Source organism: Triturus cristatus, chromosome 1_1, assembly GCF_964204655.1.
Source record: "Triturus cristatus chromosome 1_1, aTriCri1.1, whole genome shotgun sequence".
NCBI lineage: Eukaryota > Metazoa > Chordata > Amphibia > Caudata > Salamandridae > Triturus > Triturus cristatus.
This window is the reverse complement of record NC_140579.1, coordinates 1,173,324,803-1,173,347,503: the sequence shown is the minus strand read 5'-3', so window position 1 is coordinate 1,173,347,503 and position 22,701 is coordinate 1,173,324,803. Positions and strand designations below refer to the sequence as shown.

Below are 22,701 nucleotides of genomic sequence, written 5' to 3'. Positions count from 1 at the left end.
CATTTTTAGTTACCCAAGACCTGAAACAAGGGAACATATATAGTGTGATAAAAACGGTCTCTCTACACCAAAACGCACATATCAAAAATATTTGCATTTTGCATCCAATACAATAAACAACAATAAAATGTGCAAATGTAGATAATAAATGAAGGAGGGATGGTAAAGAAGGCTCACCGTTACTGAATAAGGTTCCTCAGTACCGCTTCTCCCACCACCACATCTCTTCCTGTGGCTGCATCCAAGCAATAATGCCTGGTGAAGGTGTGCGTACTCGTCCAGGTCGCTGCCCTGCAGATATCCTGGATCGGCACTCCCGCAAATAAAGCAGTAGAGGTGGACACTGCTCTTGTGGAATGGGCATGGACTCGTGCATTCAGAGGTCGTCCAGCTGCCTGATGACAATACTCTATCGCACTGGAAATCCATCTGGCAATTCCCCTTTTTGACAAAGGGAAACCCTTCTTGGGTGCGCTGAAGGCAACAAAATGTTGTGAAGACTTGCGGAAAGGCTTAGTTTTTTGCAAATAGAACTTTAGACAGCGTTGGACATCCAGCGAGTGGAGGGCTTTTTCTACCGCTGTTGTTGGTTGAGGAAAGAATCGTTTGAGAATTAGAGGCTCATTTAAATGAAAATCAGTTGGTACTTTTGGAATGAATTTTGGATTAGTCCTGAGTATCATTCTGTCCTCTTTGAATTGTAAGAAAGGGTCTTGGATCGTGAAAGCCTGTATTTCCCCCACTCTCCTGGCTGAAGTGAGCGCGATGAGAAGCGCAGCTTTCCACGAAAAGAATTTAAGATCTGCCCTGTGTATTGGCTCGAAGGGCTGCTTCATTAACTGGGAAAGTACAATGTTCAATCGCCAGAGAGGTAGTGGAGGCTTTATTGGAGGGAAAACCTGGGAACAATCCCTTCATGAATTGTTTGATGACTCTAGCGGACCACAGAGATGGCCCAGAGGCAGTCCTTCTGTAGTGTGATATTGTGGCTAGGTGTACCTTTATAGATGCATGAGCCAAACCAGACTTTGCCAAAAGCAAGATGTAGGGAATAATTTTGTGTGCTGCTGAGTTCAGAGGATGAATGTTACACCTTTTGCACCATAAACAGAATCTCTTCCACTTCATCCTGTATGTTTTGTTCGTACTGTCCACTCTGGCTCTAGATAGTATGTCCCTGCACTCCGTTGGGATGTTCAGATGTTGAAATTTGCAGTATTCAGGAGCCAGGCTGCTAAGTGCAGCGATTTCGGATCCGAATGAAGTACTTCCCCCTGGAACATCGTCAGGAGTGACGGTATCGGCTGTATGCGAATCGGGCGGTCCTCTGACAGTAGTAGGAACTCCGCGAACCAATGTTGCCTCGGCCACCATGGTGCTATCAGGATTATCCTGCATGGTTCTTTTTTGATCTTCATAAGAACCCGTGGCAGGAGGTGAATTGGAGGAAAGGCGTAGGCAAAGATGCCTGACTATGCCATCAAAAACGCAATCCCCCAAGATCCCCGTTGGGGAAGCCAGCTTGCGAAGAACTGGCATTTTTTGTTCTCCATTGTTGCGAAGAGGTCTACTGTAGGTTTTCCCCATCTTTGGAAGATTCTGTTTAAACTCCCTTGGTCTATCTCCCATTCGTGGCAGGTGGATTTGAGCCTGCTGAGAGTATCCGCCTTGATGTTCTGATCTCCTGGAAGATGTTCCGCTGTAATGGATATTTTGTGTTGCAGAGCCCATTCCCATATCCACTGGGCTTCTTGAGACAGGGAGAGTGATCTGGTTCCTCCCTGTTTGTTCAAATAGTGCATTGCTGTTGTGTTGTCTGTTCTTATCAACACGGCTGATATTTGAATCCTTGGTAGGAACGCTAACAATGCTAAGCGGACGGCCCTGAGTTCCAAGAGGTTGATATGCATTTGCTGTTCGTGCAACGTCCAGCGACCGCTGACTTGGAGGTCCTGAAGAAACCCTCCCCAGCCTTCCAAGGATGCAACTGTCGAAATCACTAATGGGGCTGGTTGAGTAAGGAATGAAAGATCCTGCGAGATGTTTTGCTTTCGGGTTCACCATATTACCGCGTGGACCATGGTCGGCGTTACCCTGAGTACATCGCCGAAGGATCCTTTCGCCTGATGCCATTGAAGATCCAGCTGCTCTTGCAATGGACGCATCCTTAGCCTGCAGAATGGTACGAGGGGGATGCAAGATGACATCGTTCCCAGCAATGATTTGTCCTTGCGTACTGAAAGAGACTTTCTTTTTATAAAAGCCTGGGATAGAGATAGTATTCCCAGCTGTCTTTCCTTGGAGGGGAACGCTTTGTTTACCTCTGTATCCAGAATTGCTCCCAAGAAGGTGATGTTTCTTGTCGGTTGAAGAGATGATTTTTGTTCGTTTAAAGTCAGACCTAATCTGACAAACAGTTCCACGCAAGCCCTTGTTGACAACCGGGCCGACGCTGCTGATTGTGCTTTGACTAACCAGTCGTCGAGGTAAGGAAATACTTTGTGTTTCTGCTTCCTTAGAACCGCTGCCACTGGAGCCAGGCATTTCGTAAAAATTCTCGGTGCTGACTTCTGGCCAAAAGGCAGTACCTTGAATTGGTAGTGTTCTCCGGCCACCATGAAACGAAGGTACTGCCTGTGGGAAGGATAGATGGGGATGTGAAAGTACGCATCCTGTAGGTCCAATTTGGACATATGATCCCCTGGGTTTAATAGCAGCAGAATATCTTGGAGGGAAATCATTCTGAAGGATTGCTTCTTGAGGTAAGTGTTTAGGGACCTGAGGTCCAAAATGGGGCGCCAATGGAGAACGTTTTTCTTGACTAGGAAAAAACGGGAATAAAATCCCCTTCCTAACCGGGAATTTGGTACCGGTTCTATTGCTCCCTTTCGGAGCATAGTCCGAATTTCTTGACGCATCTGATGTAAGTATTTGACCTCTTGATGCTTTGGCGGTGTACAAGGAGGCGTTTGTAGAAGCTCTAGAGTGTGTCCAAATTGTATTATGTTGAGGACCCATTGGTCCGTAGTTATTTGCTGCCAATTTTGAAGATAAGAAATTCTTCCACCCAGGGGAACATGCGACAATAGAGGAATAGGTGTAGCCGGATTCAGAACATCGTCATTGCTGATGAGTATTGTCCTTCCCCTGAAGACCTCCTCGACCTCTAGGAGTAGATTTTGTGAAAACTCCTGTCTGTTGCTGCGCATACTGTTGACGGTATGGCTGAGATGAGGTGGAATAAGAGGTATTTATCAAAAAAAGATTCCTTTCTGTGTATTACTCTTTTAGTTGGTGGCCATGAGGCCTACACATTTAGATCAATAACCTTTGATTTTTGACTGTGACACTGGACAAATATTATTACTCCAGACTAGAATATACTTTTTGTTACTCTCAAAATTTATTTTTCATAGGAAAACACTTATATTCAATAAAATCATATTTTAAAATTGCATTCAATATATACTCTGATTGGGTGCTCTGGTACACTCTTATATATGCTATCTAACAATTCCGTATTACGGTATCTATCTCAGAGTCACACACAGTTCAAATCATGTACTTTCAAAATTGCAAATTAAATACTACACAAATACATTTCATATGCTTTAAAAAGTCCCACTGTCGACGCGTTTCGGTGCATAGGTTACAATAGTAGCACCTTCCTCAGGACGGACGAGAATTTAAAACCAAAGTTTTGTTCTTCTTTCTAAAAAAGAGAATGCATATAATTAATACCATTTCCCTATGGAGAGTTGATTCTAGTTCTGGGCTATGCTGTTAATGTCACTATTACATGTTGTCTGCCCTTACTTTAAGTGTAGGTGTTGAAGTCCTTCTGTGGGTGTTCAGGGCGACTTTATCACCTCTCAACTTTTGTTATTTTAGACCACTTGCATCATAGTCAGTGGAGTCATAGAATTCTACAAAAAGAGCATGGAGTTATTTCACCATACTTTTTGAGCCTATTAGCCTATTCTCATGCTCTTAAGCAAAACACTTACTTTTAAAAAGTCACGTTGACACATGTTCAATGGTGTCTTAAAGCAGGTACGTCTTTCGATATGCACCGCCTGTATTCAGTTGTTTAGCTGTGCCTGTAAGGTACATAGATAATGCTATATACTTCAAATAATACTGTCATGGCACTGGTGTTTATTCTCAACAATTACATCCATATACCTACCAATAGGTTTTTCGGCTAATGTTTAAGTTCAGGCTGTCCTTCCCTGCACCTTTTCAAGTGGTGTCCTGATACCTGTACCGGAATAGCATGTCGTTCAATTTAAGTGTACAGTTATCCATAGATCATGGCTTTAGACATCTACCTATCTCCTACTCCTTCTAAATTAGAAAGGGGTTCAGTATATACCAGTTAGAGCCTGCAATATCTTGTGGCAGCCTGAATCTTGACAACGCTGTCTTCTTTTCTTTAAGCGCTGTCAGCCACACTGTAGGTTTTCTTGGGGGTGTTTTCACTTTTACTCCCAACCTGTGTATTAAAAGTCATATTGGAGGAGGTTTTATTTAGATCCTCGCATAGAAGAATCTTCTTATCGCATTCCCCAGATTTTGCCAAATTTGCTAATTACAAGTATGACCTCTACTCTCATTGTCACGTAATGCAAGCTGATAGACTATGGTCTTCAGAAAAGGAGTACCACAACTTTCCCCCTTTCCTAGGATTTCATTCTTGGAATCCTGCATAGGAGAAAAGATTCTCTCCCTCACTCTACATACATTCGAGTGCCCACTGCTTGCTCAAGTCTTCTATCCATCTAGTTTGCACCAAAGCGGTCCTTACCTTTAAAAATCGGCGAGCCTGCTTGTCACAACGTCCTTCTTCCACCGCAACTGGTGAATGCAGTCGTTTGTGCAGGCTTTAAATACCCCTAGGCATACTTAATTGGATGCCTATTACCTGCCACATTGGTATTTAACATTCAATTAAGGTAGCCGTCTATCGGCGCCATTTTAGTAGTTTTTTGCATCAATCCTTTAAGGACTACAGGTCCATGGGTTCAATCCCGGATCCTCCTGTTTGCCGAATTTTAAGCTGGTGACTATTATTATTTCTGATTTATTTATAACGCTGTCCCCTTTTCTTTTGATATTGTAAACTTCCTCCTGGGCACACCGGTTTGTTCAGACCGAGTTTCGATCGTTTTCGGCCGCCATTTTCGTAGTTTTTAAGTCTTATTTGCGAACTACAGAACCACGGGTTCGATCCCCGGTCCCCCTGGTTACTGATTTTCGAATTTATCCATATTTGCCGAATTTTCAGCTGGTGACTTGTATTATTTCTAATTTATTTATAACAATATCCCATCTTATTTTGATATTGTAAGCTTCCTCCTGGGCACACCGGTTTGTTCAGACCGAATTTCGATCATTTTCGGCCGTCATTTTTGTAGTTTTTTAGTCTAGTTTGCGAACTACAGAACCACGGGTTCGATCCCCGGTCCCCCTGGTTGTTGATTTTCGAATTTATCCAGGTTAATATTTCTACCTTGCTGGTTACAAGTTCACATTAAATTCACGCCATTTTTGCAGTTCTCTATGCTGCATTGTTAAGGAACTACACGGTCACTGAATTGGTCCACAGTCCTATATTTCACAGATTTTGAGTATTAGTCTCTCTAATTACACAAGATACTGTTTAATTGATTTGTAAATGGCATCTTGGTATTATGCCATAGTTCTCTTTGTGCACAGAAGTACTAGGATGCAATGCTCATTAACTGCCTCATTCTGTGCTCCACTGTTACTCCTCTACTCGGCTGGTGGTTCCATGGTCACATATTTCAATAAACCTATAGGGCATGCCAATTTTCACACATTTCTTATTGTGAGGTGTGTCCCCTTATCCCACCCTATGGTCGTAGGTCAAAACAATTTATACTCCACAACAAATGTCATACGGTTCACTATTGCTATTCACCATATACTACATTTCATATCATTTGTGTATTCTTCTATACAACAAGAAAAAAACAGTTACCGTAAAATGAATGGGTATAAAGTTCAACCTTGCTATTGGACATCTTCTACACTGCATGTCTGCTTTATTCAGTTATAAAAATAAAGTGGAACAGTCACCGTGTTACATTGGGTATACCTGCATTGTGCTTTTTGTTAACAATGTCCAATACAATATGATTCTTTTGCATAGTCTTTACAGAAAATACTTGCATTATAGCTACAATGCCATCCTAAATACATAATACCATTTTCATTGCCTATACTTGCTTATTTCTCCCCATTGGGGCCAGCCTTAATTTGGGTCGTGTTAATCCTGATATTTATTAGGGAGATGATTACAGACTTTCATATTACTATCCTATATTTCTTGGATATGGTGGGGCAGAAATCTACAGCACTATCTAATCATTCTGTCCCATTCCTCTCGACCGTTAAGTCCTAGATAATAAGATTTAAATTTGGACATATAAAACTGTTCTCTCTGTTTACGTTTTTTGTTTAAATCTCCTCCCCTTACTGAAATCTTGATCTTTTCTAAAATGAACCACTTGATGTCATCCATATTGTGGTTTTCAGATGACCAATGTTCAACCAAAGGAGCATCCTTTCTTTGGTTTCTTATTGCGGATCGATGCTCCGTGAGCCGTAGACGTATTTCACGTCCGGTTTCTCCAATGTAAAATTTGTTACAAGGACACAGCAATAGGTACACTACATTAGATGTGCGACAATTAACATGTTCGTTCATCCAATGAGTTATACCGTTGATTTCCAGTTTGTCGGTCTTAATGATGCTCTTACAGTGTGAGCAAGACCCACATGGCAGGTTTCCCCTAATAGGAGTATTATTTGCAATATTCCTTAGTCCCCCACTCTTTGGTTCTTTAAAGGTATGCACTAAATAATTCCTGATGGTCTTGTTCCTCCTGTATGCATATGTTGGTTTAGCCATTGGTGTCACTCCTACCTTATTCAATATGCCCCAGTTCTTGTTAATCAGGTTTTTTACCTTATTACTAAAGCCGTTATAGTCTGATACCATTATAATTCCATCATTACGATCATTCGTTTTTATCGATGTCTCGAACAGACTATCACGGTTATAGTACTTGGCGCGCTTATATGCTTGTTTTATTAAGCGCTTAGGGTATCCTCTCTGTGCAAGCTTAACTCTAAGGATGGCTGCGTGTTTTTCATAACTGGATCTAATGCTGCAGTTACGCCTAATCCGTAAGAATTGGCTGAAAGGTATCCCATCTTTCTGGCATTTAGGGTGGTAGCTGGTATGGTGAAGCAGGGTGTTACGGTCTGTGGGTTTTACGAACAATTCTACATTGAGGACTCCTTCTTTTTCATGGATCCTGATGTCTAGGAAGTCTACTGCTGATTGACTTTTATTTGATGTAAACTTAAGATTTGGATCCCCACAATTGATCCATTCAAGGAAGGTGTCTAAATCCCTTTCTGGACCGTCCCAAATAAAGAAAATGTCGTCTATGAATCTAGACCAGCACTTTACATTCTCAAAAAAGGGACACATTTCGTTGTAGATATGTTGGGTCTTAAATCTCCCAACATACAGGCATGCCAGGCTGGGAGCACATGTGGCTCCCATACTGGTGCCCTTGATCTGGCAGTAGTGATCTTGCTTGAATAAGAAGATGTTGTTTTTTAGAATTATATCAATGCATTCTATGATGAAGGTGTTTTGTGCAGTAAGATCCCCTGCCTCATTTCCCAAAATGTCCTCCATCATTCTCACAGTATCTTCTTGCGGGATATTGGTATATAATGCTTCGATGTCTAAGCATACCAGCCATTGGGTATCTTTATTGAATGCTAAACCCTCAATTTTAGAAATCATATGGGTGGTATCTTTTATATATGAGGGTAGTTGTGTGACCAAAGGCTGGATGAAGTGGTCCACATATTTGCTGAGAGGCTCAGTCAAAGATTCAATTCCTGACAGTATAGGGCGCATTGGGGGGTCTTCCAGGTTTTTGTGAACTTTGGGCAGCCCATATAGTGCTGGGACCTTAGGGTTCTCATTAATTAGGAATCGATATTCCTCTTCGCATATTATATTGTCTTCTTTAGCGAAGGTTACAACATCTCTCACTTTTTTCTTAAGACTGTCCCATTCTCTCACACTACTGGATTTATAGTGTGTCTCATTATTCAGTAGTTTAAGCATTCTGTTTTCATAGTCTTCAGTGGTTAACACCACTATGCTCCCTCCCTTGTCTCCTGGTTTTATGGTGATATCCTCACAGGATGACAAGGACTTTAGTGCCTCCCTTTCCTGTTTTGATAAATTGTTTTCAGTCCATACTTGTGTATCTAATAGCTTCTCTAAACCAGTGGTCACTGCTTTCTCAAAGGTATCCACCTCTTGTCCTACCATTGCTGTATTGGGTGTCCAGATGGATGGTGGTTTAGGGCCCGATTTATTAGTGGTCTCTCTACTCTCTTTCCCTTAAAAAAACTTTTTTATTCTGACTTTTCTGAATAGGTCCCTCACATCCCTTTCTATATTAAATCTACAGCCTATTGTGCTGGGGGCAAAACCTAATCCCTTCTCTAAAACACTAATCTCATGTGTTGTGAGTATTTTGTTAGAAAGGTTTATTATTGGGGCTTTAAAGGTTTCTTCCTCTATTTCTAGTCTTTGTATTGGGGGTGTCAGGTGTTCTAATTCTATTCCCAATCTTTGTGGCTGCGGGTCCGCATGTAGGGTCTCCTCATGGTTCCCGCTACTTGTTGGTTGCCCTGACGGCCCCTCCCCCGGGCTTTGAATCCTCTCTGTTGGCGCCTTTGTTGCTGCCCTAAAAAAACTGGTTGGTATTCCCTGTTGTTTGCCTGACCTCCTTCTCTTGTGTCAGTTCTGTTTCGTTGTTCCTGATTTCTTTCCCCTTCTGATTCAGAACTGTTGTATGACGTATCGGAGAATGTCACATTCTTCCTGTGGTACCTATTCCTATTGTAGGTAAATTGTTTACCATTGTACTCTGTAGGTGCTGGTTGCTCATAATAGTCTTTCTGAATATATGGATACACAGATTCATTTTTGTAATTAGCTATGTCTTTAGGTAGCTTGTTTGTTTTTTTGTTTATCATATATTCTTGATAGCCGCTGATGTCTTCCTTTATTTCATCTAATTTTTTCTTCGCGTCATCTAGCGCTGTGCTTTCGTTTAGTTGTTTCTCAAGGGTCTCGATCTCCTCCCTTTCTATTATAATAATGGCTTGTGTGGTTTCTATTATGAGCAACATCCAATCGCGACTACATCTGTTCGCGATTAGTGTCCAGCTTTCCTTGAACTTCTCATTATTCACGAATAAACCCGGTTCGTTTCTAATCTGAAGTCCTACAGGTATAATGCCCTTCCTGCAATACTGAATGATAAACTCAGAATGTAATTCCGTGCGTATCATTTTTTTCTTTAGGTTCCAAAGTTTATTCCACCTCTCATCATCGTTTTTTGTTAATGTCATGGAATTAATAGTTTTTGATGAGTCTCCTATCAGTTGTTTAAATTGGTCTTCTGAGAAGCCAAACGTGCGTAAAGTGTCCATTTTATAGGGTAGCGCCCACTCTCCAGCTGCAAGAGCTGTAGAACAATCTAAAAAAAAAGAGAGTTTCCCAGGGACCAGAAAGGACTGGGTGTCAGATATTTATCAAAAAAAGATTCCTTTCTGTGTATTACTCTTTTAGTTGGTGGCCATGAGGCCTACACATTTAGATCAATAACCTTTGATTTTTGACTGTGACACTGGACAAATATTATTACTCCAGACTAGAATATACTTTTTGTTACTCTCAAAATTTATTTTTCATAGGAAAACACTTATATTCAATAAAATCATATTTTAAATTTGCATTCAATATATACTCTGATTGGGTGCTCTGGTACACTCTTGTATATGCTATCTAACAATTCCGTATTACGGTATCTATCTCAGAGTCACACACAGTTCAAATCATGTACTTTCAAAATTGCAAATTAAATACTACACAAATACATTTCATATGCTTTGAAAAGGTGCAGGGAAGGACAGCCTGAACTTAAACATTAGGCGAAAAACCTATTGGTAGGTATATGGATGTAATTGTTGAGAATAAACACCAGTGCCATGACATCATTATTTGAAGTATATAGCATTATCTATGTACCTTACAGGCACAGCTAAACAACTGAATACAGGCGGTGCATATCGATAGACGTACCTGCTTTAAGACACCATTGAACATGTGTCAACGTGACTTTTTAAAAGTAAGTGTTTTGCTTAAGAGCATGAGAATAGGCAAATAGGCTCAAAAAGTATGGTGAAATAACTCCATGCTCTTTTTGTAGAATTCTATGACTCCACTGACTATGATGCAAGTGGTCTAAAATCACAAAAGTTGAGAGGTGATAAAGTGGCCCTGAACACCCACAGAAGGACTTCAACACCTACACTTAAAGTAAGGGCAGACAACATGTAATAGTGACATTAACAGCATAGCCCAGAACTAGAATCAACTCTCCATAGGGAAATGGTATTAATTATATGCATTCTCTTTTTTAGAAAGAAGAACAAAACTTTGGTTTTAAATTCTCGTCCGTCCTGAGGAAGGTGCTACTGTTGTAACCTATGCACCGAAACGCGTCGACAGTGGGACTTTTTAAAGCATATGAAATGTATTTGTGTAGTATTTAATTTGCAATTTTGAAAGTACATGATTTGAACTGTGTGTGACTCTGAGATAGATACCGTAATACGGAATTGTTAGATAGCATATATAAGAGTGTACCAGAGCACCCAATCAGAGTATATATTGAATGCAATTTTAAAATATGATTTTATTGAATATAAGTGTTTTCCTATGAAAAATAAATTTTGAGAGTAACAAAAAGTATATTCTAGTCTGGAGTAATAATATTTGTCCAGTGTCACAGTCAAAAATCAAAGGTTATTGATCTAAATGTGTAGGCCTCATGGCCACCAACTAAAAGAGTAATACACAGAAAGGAATCTTTTTTTGATAAATATCTGACACCCAGTCCTTTCTGGTCCCTGGGAAACTCTCTTTTTTTTGGAATAAGAGGTATACCTGCCCTGTTGGTAACCCCCTCTATAGGAGGTTTGGCCTCTACCTCTTGAACCTCGAAAAGGAACTTTCCTATACTGCAGCGTTCCCAGTGATTTCGCTGTTTCTGTATCTTTTTTGATACTCTGCAATGCCTCATCAATGTGCTTCCCGAACAAATCCTCTCCATTGAAGGGAAGGTCCAAGATTTTATTCTGGACTTCGGGCCTAAAAGCTGTTGCTCTCAGCCATCCTTGACATGAAATGAGGCATTTGTCAACAAAGAGTTGTATAAATTCGTGAGCATTGGGGATAAACCAGTCTGTTTGCAATGTTGTGGACATGTTATCCCGGGAGACATGTGCGGGAAGGTGTAGCTGATATAGTGCCACCTGCAGTAAGGCTTGTGGCATGACAGGTTTCCCGGACATGATCTGTCTGTAAATAAAATCAGGAGGGTCCTGCTGTACTCCCCTCTTCTTCCATAGTTCTTTCTCTTGATGTGGTGCACTTTCTTGTATTTCTCTGAGATGTAGTTGGGCAATATAATCATATTATTGCGTGCGGTCAATGAGGTAGGGAGTATTTGTGTCAAGAGTTTCATTATTTACTTCTGTGTGATGCGCTGGAGCTACACTATCTTCACGTATTGTTGTCTGCTCTGCAGGGGCTATGCCTTCTTCTGTCTGCTCTGCGGGAGTTATTGCTTGGGCAAGTAAGATAGGAATGTTTTGAGGATCTGGCTCACTTGCCGGTAGGGTGCCTCTGGCTGCAGCTTTGGCAGCCCAATCTGCCAGCGCGTTACCTCCGGAGACAAAATCTTTCAATTAGTGTGCGCTGCGCATTTGACAACTGCTACCTCCGTTGGGAGTGTGAGTGCCTCGATTAATTCTTCCAGCAATTGTTTGTGACATACAGGCGCCCCATCTGATTTGAGAAATCTGCGCCTCTTCCAGCGCAAGATGCTGGAGTGTGTCGTTGTTGTTACATATGCAGAGTCTGAGTAAATGGTGATGCGATCGTCAGCCCCATGGTTCAATGCGGCAATTAATGCCACTAGCTCAGTAGCTTGGGCTGAGTAATGTGGGGGCAATGCAATTTGTTGTACAATGTCTAGGGAATCAGAGAACTCGTCTTGTTGGGCCCTAACTACTGCAGCTCCTGTGTACCTAATCCCTGTCTCCTGATCAATGGTGGAGGACCCATCAACAAAATAGACAGTGCTGTCTGGCAAGGGGTCCTCTTTTGCCGCTCCTGACTCATCTGGAGAGTATGTGGCACAGTCATGTGTGTCATGGTCTGGGGTTGTAATCGGATGAGCAAAGAACGTGGCAGGATTGACTGTGTGACATTTGACAACTTTCAAAGAGGGTAATGACAGTATGACTTCGTACCCTGACACTCTTTGAGTTGTTAATGTTGTCTTGGCTTTCTGAATTATAGCAAAGACGGCGTGTTCAGTGTACAGTGTCAACGGGGACCCCATGACAATGGGGGTGCTTTTCTCTACAGCGAATGCTGCAGCGGCGAGGGCTTGTTTGCAGGGGTATTGACCTCTCATGACTGAATCTAACATGCCACTGAAGTAGGCGATGGGCTTATGGCCCATGGGGTATTTTTGTGTAAGTACAGCAGTCATGACCTGACCGTTGCAGTGAGTGAACAGGTAGAATTCTTTTGTATAGCCAGGTGAGCCTAACACTGGCATGTTTGTTATTTCATCTTTTAACTGTTTGAAGGATGCTGACATTTAAGGTGTCCTGTCTATCTTATTACGTCTGTCTTTGGCTGTTTTAACTGCTTTCAGCAACGGGGTAGTTATCGTGGAGAAATCAAAGACCCATTGACGGACATAGTTGACTAGACCAAGGAATTTTTGCATGTCTTTTACAGTTTGGGGTTCTGGGGTACTTTTTATCGCCTCAACTCTGTCCGGTGTGACTCGCCTCCCTGATGCTGATAATAATTGGCCTAGGTAGTGTACCTCTGTTTGGCAGTACTGAAGTTTGTTTTTGTCCACTTTGTAACCTGTGTGCTAGTGTAGTAAGCAAAGAAGTGGTGTCTGTCCTGCATTGTTGCTCTGTGGTGCTACAGAGCAAAATGTCGTCGACATATTGTAGCAAGGTGCTGTCACATTGGAAATTCGATAAATCCTCTTTGACAACTCTGTTAAAGACGCTAGGGGACTCACAGTACCCCTGGGCTAACCTTGTACACGTCATCTGCACCCCCCTGAATGTAAAAGTCAATAGGTATTGGCTGTCTGGGTGGAGAGGGATGCTAAAACACGCATTTTTCAGATCTATCACGGAAAAGTACTGTGCTTTTGGGGGAACATTTGTGAGGATAACAGAGGGGTCTGGGACAATGGGAAACTCTGGTACTACTATGTTGTTTACGGGACGCAAATCGTGCACTAGACGCCATTGATTGGTCTTAGCCTTGCGGACGGGAAAAAGACAGGTGTTAGAGGAAGAGGTACAGGGGTATATGACTCCCTGATCTAGCAAGGCCTGTATAGTGGGGGCAATGCCCTCCTCTGCTTCCTTAGACAATGGGTACTGTTTTATTCTGGGTAATATTGCGCCTGGTTTCAGTGTTATTCTAAATGGGGTGGCAGAGTGGATGAGGCCCACATCATTAGGGCCGGTGGTCCATAATTGTGGTGGGACTTGGGCTAAGTCTGCCTCACGCACGGAGTCATATTTGGGTGTGACAGTGGGTGTCCTTTTTTCCACTACCACTGAGAGGGGTACCTCATTCATGTAAATGATCTCTGTTTTGGAAAACTCGTCAGGATCGCCAAAAAGTTGGTCATCTGAAATGCTTCTTACTACTTGTCCAGGTTCAATAAAAATGACACAGGCCCAGGTGCGCATATTGTCGTCACCTGCTAGGAATGCCCCGTATGTAGGTGTTATTTCAAGAGCATGTATGCCTAAGATCATGTTCCTATCTGGAGTCTGGGGATCCTGGGACTGTGGACGAAAAAGGAACTCTTTTGGGAGCTGGACAGTGCGGTTGTGCAGTTCTGGTGTGCTTGCTACAACGATATGTACCGCAGTGGAGAACGCTTGCTCATCCACAGGGCGAGCTCTTATTTGATCCTCCAGGGAGGAATCAACAGTGAGTGCCATCATCCTTGCCAAGGGTGTACCTGGTATAGAGTATCGTGATCAGGACGGTGGGGTCATCTTCACCGCTCATGGTGCATGATAAAACCGGGCACACAAGAGTTGTCTATGGGCTGTCCTATCTAGTATATCCTCCTGCTTGGTATTGTTGGATGGTGCCTTGTGCAAACGGATTGTTGGAGGCAATCATCACTCCACCTTGGGGTGGTGCATTTTGTGCTTGGGGTATCATTTGGTGTGTGGGTGTCTGCTGCAGTGGCTGCATGGGAGCTTGCATCTGCGGGGGCGACTGTTGGGCTTGAGCAATGACTGGTGCTTGGAGCTGTACTTGGTGTGGGGCAGGTTGGGCGTAGGTATACAGCATCTGGGGTTGCTGTGGGTACATTTGCTGCGGCTGGGGTCGTGGTGGGGCTCTTTGAGTGGGACCCATAGGCTGCTGGCCTTGGTCTCGAAGTCTGGTGCAGCATTCTCTCTGTATGTGGCCCACCTTATGACAATAATAACAAGTGAGTTGGCCTGGCTGCCCTTGGGGCCTTTGCTGTCCCATTCCATTACCTCTTCCCTGCATGCCTGTGTCCCTGTTGGCATTATTCCTATTATTATTGTAATACTGCTGTTGGTCAGTATTGTAGGCAGGTTGTGCTGCTATGTATTGTACTGGGGGCTGTTGCTGTATGTACTGCATGACAGGCTGCGGTTGTGTCTGGACATGTTGTACGGGAGGAGGTTGTGGCTGCGCCTGCACATATTGCATGGCAGGCTGTGTGTTGGCGGTAAGCCCGCTCTGAGCCACCTGTGGGAACGTGATGACCGCTGTCATTTGACCGACAGGTGCAGCTAGCATGACTGTGTCAGGAGTGTCCTTCTTTTTACTAAGCTTCTACTGCACCAATTTAGCAGCTGCATTCTCAATGGCTGGCTGCCTACTCTTTTCATGTTCTTGCCTCTTTTTACAGAAATGTATAATGTGATCCTGAATCTCAGGCCATGGTTTTGCTTCCATAGCTACTACTCCATCTAATTTCTCCTGTACATCCTCTGGCAGCCCCCTTTTAACCATGTGGTAGAAGAGCCTGCTATTTCCTCCTGTGGCGTTCCATTTGTCTCCTAGCTCCTGATGCCATTTTTCCTTAATTCTAGAGATAAAGTCAATTGGATCCTCGTTCGCTTGCATTGTCAGCGACATGAGGGATCCCATATCCGGGACATCCGGAAATTTTATCCGTAATTTAGCCCAGACTTGTGGTCTTATTTTGTCGAATGATTCTCCATCATACTTCGTGTCATTCATAGTTATTAAACCGTTAGTGGCACTTTTGAAAATATCCTCCGCTTCTCCGCCCATAATTGATACGAGCAAACTTTTCATATCACCTATCGCTAAGATGTTACCCGAAGGGCTCCTTTCTAGGGCGGCTATTCATTTGCCAGCACCCTCCGCAAGGGGGGTGAGTTGCTTCCTGAGGTTTTCCTTGCCCGCATAGGACCATGACACATAAACAGGTGGCTCACCGGCTTTTTTGTAAAATAGTGGCATCTGGTGTGTCACACCTGTGTCTAATGCCTTGGGCCGTGTAAAATCATGTTGTCTGGCGTATTTCTGCCAAATCTTTAAACTAGCCCTGATGTAGTCATAGTCCCAATCTTCATCTCCTGCACCCTGGAGGATGCATTCTACAGCTGTTGCCATATGCTGGGGCTCGAAGGACCCTTCTCTTGGCCATGGGAGCATCTGTGGGGCCAGGGACTCAGTCCAACCCGCTAAGTCATCTGTGAAGGGGTTGACAGCATAGTCTGAGCCTTCCCCTAGTATCACTATCTCGTTGGGGGTCAGGCCATTGTCTCGCAGGGCGCATGGTCTGCTGAGAAGCATGCTGGCACGCTGGCTAGCTCGGGTGCTGCGCATGGAAGCAGAGCCAGAGACATCGTACATGATGTCATCGGGACATCCGTGCGTCCCCAATACAGTAATGCTCTCTAATTCTGTTGTCCTGGGCTTTCTCCTTCCCCCTGCATTACCTAATTTGCGACATTCCTGGTGTGGTGGGAAGAATGGGTCTCTTGTTGTTTGGGCTTGGGGTGCGGGAAGAAATGGATCAAATAGATCTCTAATGGTAGTGCTCAGTGGGGGTGCCCGTTGTTGTGCGAAGCGTACCTGAGCTGTTGGGGCAGTTGTATGGGTTGGTCTCGATGGAGTTGGCTCAAGCCAGGGGGAACACAGTCCTCCATTTTCCTCCGTGTCTGTAAAGAGTTCTGCGCATAATGTGGGTGGGGACGGGGAGTGTGCTGCTGCTTGGCCGCTTGAAGGTCCAAGGCTCACTCTCCTGAGGGTATCAGTTATATGTTTATTCATTTGCTCCAGTTTAAATGACGTGCGTCGGATCGTGTTTAGTACATCCCCAGGTGGGGGGCTGGGTATTGTTGTTCTATTAAATACGGGGGCTGGTGTTTGTTCATTCGGGCTATGCTCCAGACTTTTACTCAAATCTGTAGTTGTTCTCCAATTGCCGTAGTTGACCGGGGTTGTCGCCGGGGAGGCCTGCTGTTCACTATCCCTATACTCTTGGGGGATATTGGAGAATGTGATCAGGGAGGTATCGGTGGTTGCACCAAAAGGTGGCAATTGGTCTTGAGGGGCGGCTTCCCGCTCCTGGAGCCGGGGGGTCCTTGTGTTGGGGTTGGGGAGCGAATGGTGAGAGGAGGCAGGTGAATGGGATGATGCGTGTGAGTGGTGAGATGAGGTGTGAGAGTCAGTGTCCGACTCATCGCTTTCATCCTCACCTAATGGGGTAGTCATGGCAGTGGGAGTGAGTTTTAGGGTAAATTGCGCATCTATCTGTCCGGGTAGTCCTGGTACTGTGGCATGGACAGTTGGACTGGCTCCGAGAGCGAACGGTGCAGGCAAAGGGGCGTTAGGGGCTAACGGTGCGGCAGGTGTTGTTGCACCGGTACTAGTGTCAGGTGGTGCCGGCCAGCTGGTACTGCACTCAGCAGCGGGTGCAGAAGAATCTGCTGAGGCAAAAAGCTCTGCTGGGAGTTGGCTGTAGCCAGCCGCTGGTAAGTTATTCGTGGTAGACTGTAAGTCTTGTTCCTCAGTCGAGGTGGACTTTATTACGGGGTACATACCGCTGGCCTGATATGGCGGAGGGGCCGATGGGGTGATGGCCACTGCAGTGGTGTGCTCTTGTGCGTTATCCTTAAAGATGCGCCAGAGAGCTAAGGAAGCCTTCCTCTTCTGTAGCTTAGCACCAGAGTACTTTGTGTCTAGGAAGGTAGTGGCATGATCTAAGATAGTTTTATCAAAACTACCCTCTGAGGGCCATGGGTGATTCAGGTTTTTGGTGGATTTATGAAGTTCCCTACAATGTTTGAGTATGCCCTGTTCTTGCCCACGGAATATTTTAAGGACGTGCTGGAGAGGTGTTGCCATAATGAGAACTGTGAATGTGTGTAGGCAAGATAAGTTTTTTACTGGGGAGTGGTGTTTCTGCCTACACCTCAGCAAAGATCAGGTACGAGTTCACCTCCTACACCCTCAAGGACCCGGTGGTATATACCGTCTTGTAGTTCGAAGTTCTGGAAAGGGGTGCAACCAGGAAAAAGGAGCTGGCCACCAAAACACGCCTCAGCTATTTTAGAATGCAGTGGATTTCTGGGCCAAAAGCTTGACAGAATTACTGGGCCTTCCCAATTTGCAAATCGTAAAATAAAGTATATGTGAAGACCAGTGGTCGTCTTATATACAGTAGAGCTGAGTATTCTATTCATAGGAGCAGTAATATGTATGTAGTACCCTATGTGTGGGGGAAGTTGGGAAATTGATCTTATGAGTTCATCTCCTATCTCATGAAGAATAATGATGACAAGTAGTAATCTTAGATCCAATTCCTCAGGTCCCCTATATATTCCCTCAGGGGAAAAGTCAGGGAATTCAAGATGGTAGCGGGCAAGGGCGAGAATGATTTGACTCTGTAATGGGTTTCGTGGCCAGGAGGAAGTGAAGTTAGTGTGTATTTCTAAGCCTGGGGATAGCAGGCGGATGCGTATGTAGATCCACTGTGGTGTTTTGTGCACCGAAGTGCCCAATATTCTTTTCTCATATATTGCATGAAGTGCCTGCATGGGGTTCTATGGCAGTGAAAGGTAGGTGGTGAAGAATGTATATATTTAGTAGTGCAGCAGGAAATATTATTTTAGTTTGTGTTTGAAGGTGCTCGTTGATGACTCAGGGGGGTGTAAAAATGCTGGAGCGATAGATAGTGTAACTTGCCTGGTATGAGTATAATCAATGCCAAGTGCCTGAAATATTGTGAGAAGAATTGTACTAGTGAGGGGTGTCACGTGAAGGAAGCAAGAAGGGTGACCATCAGAGAGACCCACTACGTGGTTGTTGATCAATTATATAGTGATATTATTGTGGGGATTACTGTTCATTGCCAAAACCTGAGCTGGAACAATTGAATATGCGTGCAAGATCAGGCAGGGGGACAGAATCTGCGAAGTCTTGGAAATGATCAGTCAACAGTGCTCTTAAAAGGGGTGCTGTTTCGTTGTGGGACTGTGGGTGTACAGAAAGTGAAGGCGTGGGGGAATTGGGAGCTTCAAGGTTTGGGAGAGAGGCTGTCTCAGATGAAGCCACTGACACTACGGAATCCAATGAAGATTCCCCGTCGGTAATAGTAATAGGGGAAGGAGCAAGATTGATAGGGGAACCTGGGTGGTCAAAAGAAGGTACAGATAGGGTGGAGGAATTGGAGTGTTCCTCAGAGTAAAGTCGGTGGGGGCAAACCGTGTCTGGAGATGGCGGGGTGAGAGATATATGGGGGAGGGTGTCGGATAGGTCTGTCAGGGAAGTGGTAGAGATGTGAACTAGTGTGTTTTGGGTGATAATTTGCGCCTGAGTTCGTCAGTAAGGGGAGTGAATTCACTGGAAGTAATATTGTGGACAACCTGAGGAGTGTCGTGCTTAAATTGGATAGAGCAGTTGATAAGTCGAGGGGAGGTGGTGGTCATCACGAACGTGGGGGAGAGCAAAACATGACTGGTGTAGGAGGAAAAAAGGAAAAGGGGGGTAGGAAAACTAGTTGAGTCCCCCCCTTTTTTGGCAATCCGTTGCAAGAGCAAGGGATGGACAAAAAATTAATAGAAAAAAATTGGACAAAGTGAGAGGCGCAGTGAGAGGCAAAGGGGGGGAGGGTGTGATAAGAGGAGTACCTATCTACCTAGCAGGGGTACAAGAAGGAAAGGGAAATGGTTGTCAGTACGCACCCCAGACAACAGTGACAAGGTGTGAGGATGAGAGGGCCAGAAGGTGGGGGGCTAAGGAGGCGCTAATGCTAGCAAAAAGCACAAGGAGGCAACTTCAAAGCACAATGTGGCACAGACCAAAACAAATGACAAAAAAACATGAAACACACAAATGTTAATCCAAACCAAATATTATACAATAAAGAATAATAAGATGCATCATGAAAGAAGAACAAAATCCTAGATATGAAATCTTACTAACCACGAAAGGTACAGTGGTGCACCGTGCAACAGGGGAGGAGAGAGTCGAGAGGCAGAAGTGCACAAGGAAGGTCCCCGGAGAAGGGTGGGAAGGCGGGGTGACGCAGGCCAGTGGAAAGGGAGAAGAGGAAAAAGAGGAGGAAGAAAGGGGGAGAGAAAAAGCACCAAAAGATAGTGTAAAGCAGACAGCAGAGCTGCAGATCAGGAGGGGGAGGGGGGGGCTGAGCCGTGGTGACCAGGGAGAAAAAGTGAGCAGCAGCACCAAGCAATGTAGTGCGCCGGTGGTGGAAGGGGAAGTGGAGTTCTGCAAATAGCACAAGCCACTTCCTCCTTCTGTGATGGCGCAGAACGAGCTGACAAAGCCCGTCGGTAGGAGAGGACAAAGAGTTGAGCTAAAGAAAGAATAATAACACCCAATCCTTGCAGAAAAATGTCGTGTGAAGAACAAAGGAATGGGAAGGAGTGAGGGCCAGAGCAATAAGGCCGGAGGGGGCACGGGAAGACAGCCCACATTGGAGAAAAAAACAATAGAGCGTAAAGCAAGCAAACCTTAGAACCATCCCCGGACTGGAACCGGAGGGGAATCAAAGAAAGCAATCATAAAAATCACACTCAATAAACGTCTCCGGGAACTGGAGGATAACCATCCCTGGAATAGCCAGGGGCAAGGCACTAAAGTCAACACACCTTCTCCGGGCTTGAAGGCCGGATGCTACCCATCCCTGGACCGGCCAGGGGATACCCATCCCTGGGCTAACCAGGGGTTTACAAATAGAAGTAAGACTCTTCTCCGGAATGGAACCGGAGAGTACACAATGCAATATAATTCACAAGAAAAATGAGCACACAAGGCGAGGAAGAGGGGGCAACACAATTACTGAAACGAAGATATGTAATCGTGACCACACAAAGAAAGAGAGAGAGAGTTGTTTGAATCGTGACCAGAGATATTGCAACAGTGTTGAAGGAGCACAGCCAGAGACAGCTCAAAAGAGTGCGCAACACACCCAGGGAGCAAAGACCAAGGAAAGGCAAGGGAAGAAAAAAATGTCCTTGGCTTACCTGTGATCTGCAATGGCCGGAGGTCACGCTCTCAGAGACAACTCGTGGAAGCGCTGCAGTCCACCACAGGCAAGGAGAATCGTGGTACGATGAATTTCGTGGTCGCCAGCTGATAAAGGGAACTATTTTATGCCCTTTAGGGTGTGGTCACCTCACTGGGGGGCACAGGCCACCGACGCCACCTTTCACTGAGAAACAAGTAAGAAAGATGTAAGATGACGAATAGTTTGATTGGAGTGGCACTTTTATTCAATAAGCCAAGAATATATCAATAAATGCATGTCAATTCATTATCTATTCAAAACCATTAAGAAACCAGACTTCACTCCGTCAGGAATATATCGCATGATCATTACAATACTCAGAAGTCTAGAAACCTGACTGGAATCAGGACCTGCAAAATGGCATGATTGAAATCAATATGAAATTAAAAGACACAGAGCATACTTCTATGAAAATACAGCCCAAAAGTCAAGCTTTTCTAGAGAGAGAGGTACACATGCAAGATTAACATTTCAAGAAACCTTAAATGCAAGGAATTGGGTGTGGATGGAAAATGCCGAGAATAATCAAAGAGCAAAAAGGCAAAAAGGTTATCTAGATTGGGATGTACCACCTGAGCTAGAGGCTTTGGGGTCCCAAATCAGATAAACTGCCGGCCGGAGAACCCACGCATGTGATGGACACAGCAGCAGAGTTCTGCCTTCCAATTGGGGTGCTAGATCTGATATACCCCAAAATGAGGAACAATGACACTGTCCTGACGCTTTCTCTGATGCTGGTGGCTTGACCGCATGTCTTAAGACACGGAACTGGTCAAGTGGTTAAAACAGAGAACATTTTGTCCTGTACATTGTGTTCTGAACCTTTTGTCCTGTACATGTCTCTAAAAATATGTAGGAGCGGAACTTAAGACAGGTGCTTCCATCGCAAAGCTGCGTGTGTGGTTTCACTTGGCCAGGCTAGGTTTCGAAAATAATAATGTAACGAGAAGTATCAACTGGTTCCAGCTGGTCTTTGTGTACGTGCATGTATGGGTGTTTGGCAAGTGCGTTGTGGAAAGCTACTGTACTATACGTGGTTACCCAAGCTACCTCTCAGTGTTGGGCCCAAGAGTCATTTATAGTTATGACAAGTGAAGCCTAACAGATCTCTATATTTTAAGATGGCAAGAACTGGGGGACCCTGGTAGCTATGTCAGGGGTGATGTGAGTCACTATGTAACCAGTGACTGTGTGACATAAAAGTGACCAAAGCAGCACATTTTCAGGTTATGGTTTGCGGGTCCTATATTGAGACCTTCATGCTACCAAGGTCGATTTGAATGCTCTATTTAGTAATCAGATGGTAGAACAGGATCCTCCATCATATCAGTAACTGTATAAGAGCGTAAGAATGTGGTAGTATTTTTATGAGTAAGTGAACTTGTGTGAGTATTACTGAATAGATGAGTAAATGGGAGTGTGATTAATTATTTGCATGACTGACTAGGTGTGTGAGTACCTCTATGGACGATTGGTGGTGTGTGAGTGTCTATATAGGTGTATAAATTCATATGATAGTCCTGTACTGAGTGACTGTAAGTATGAGTGACTTTACAGGTGAGTGAGTGGATGTGTGTGTAGACCTAAGAGTCAATGAGTGGGTATGTAGTTATTGGTATTAGAGTATCTATGGTTTTGAGAATGTACGTCTGAAATTTTCATTGGGTATATCAAAGGGTGTGAGAAGATGCACTAATTTATCACATGGGTGACGTCATCAGTGATGTCATCCGTGATGTCATTTGAGATGTCATCAGTGATGTCATCAGTGATATCACTGACCATGTCATGAGTGATGTAATATGTGACATCATGAGCAGTGCATTGCGGGGGCGCGAGTTATAGTTAGCTGAACTAACTATAACGGGGGAATTTCTAGGGTTTTGTATGAGGGAAA

The 22,701-nt window shown here is 44.2% G+C and overlaps 1 long non-coding RNA gene across 1 annotated transcript; it reads right to left on the bottom strand.

Annotated features, from left to right (window-relative positions):
• Positions 1-3,381: 3,381 nt before the first annotated feature.
• On the bottom strand, positions 3,382-21,461 carry LOC146871808 (uncharacterized). The gene is made up of 3 exons (XR_014959607.1): positions 21,377-21,461; positions 20,761-20,948; positions 3,382-3,712 (listed from the first exon to the last, which is right to left on the bottom strand). It is a non-coding gene; the product is annotated as an uncharacterized LOC146871808 (long non-coding RNA).
• Between the last annotated feature and the right edge of the window lie 1,240 nt (positions 21,462-22,701).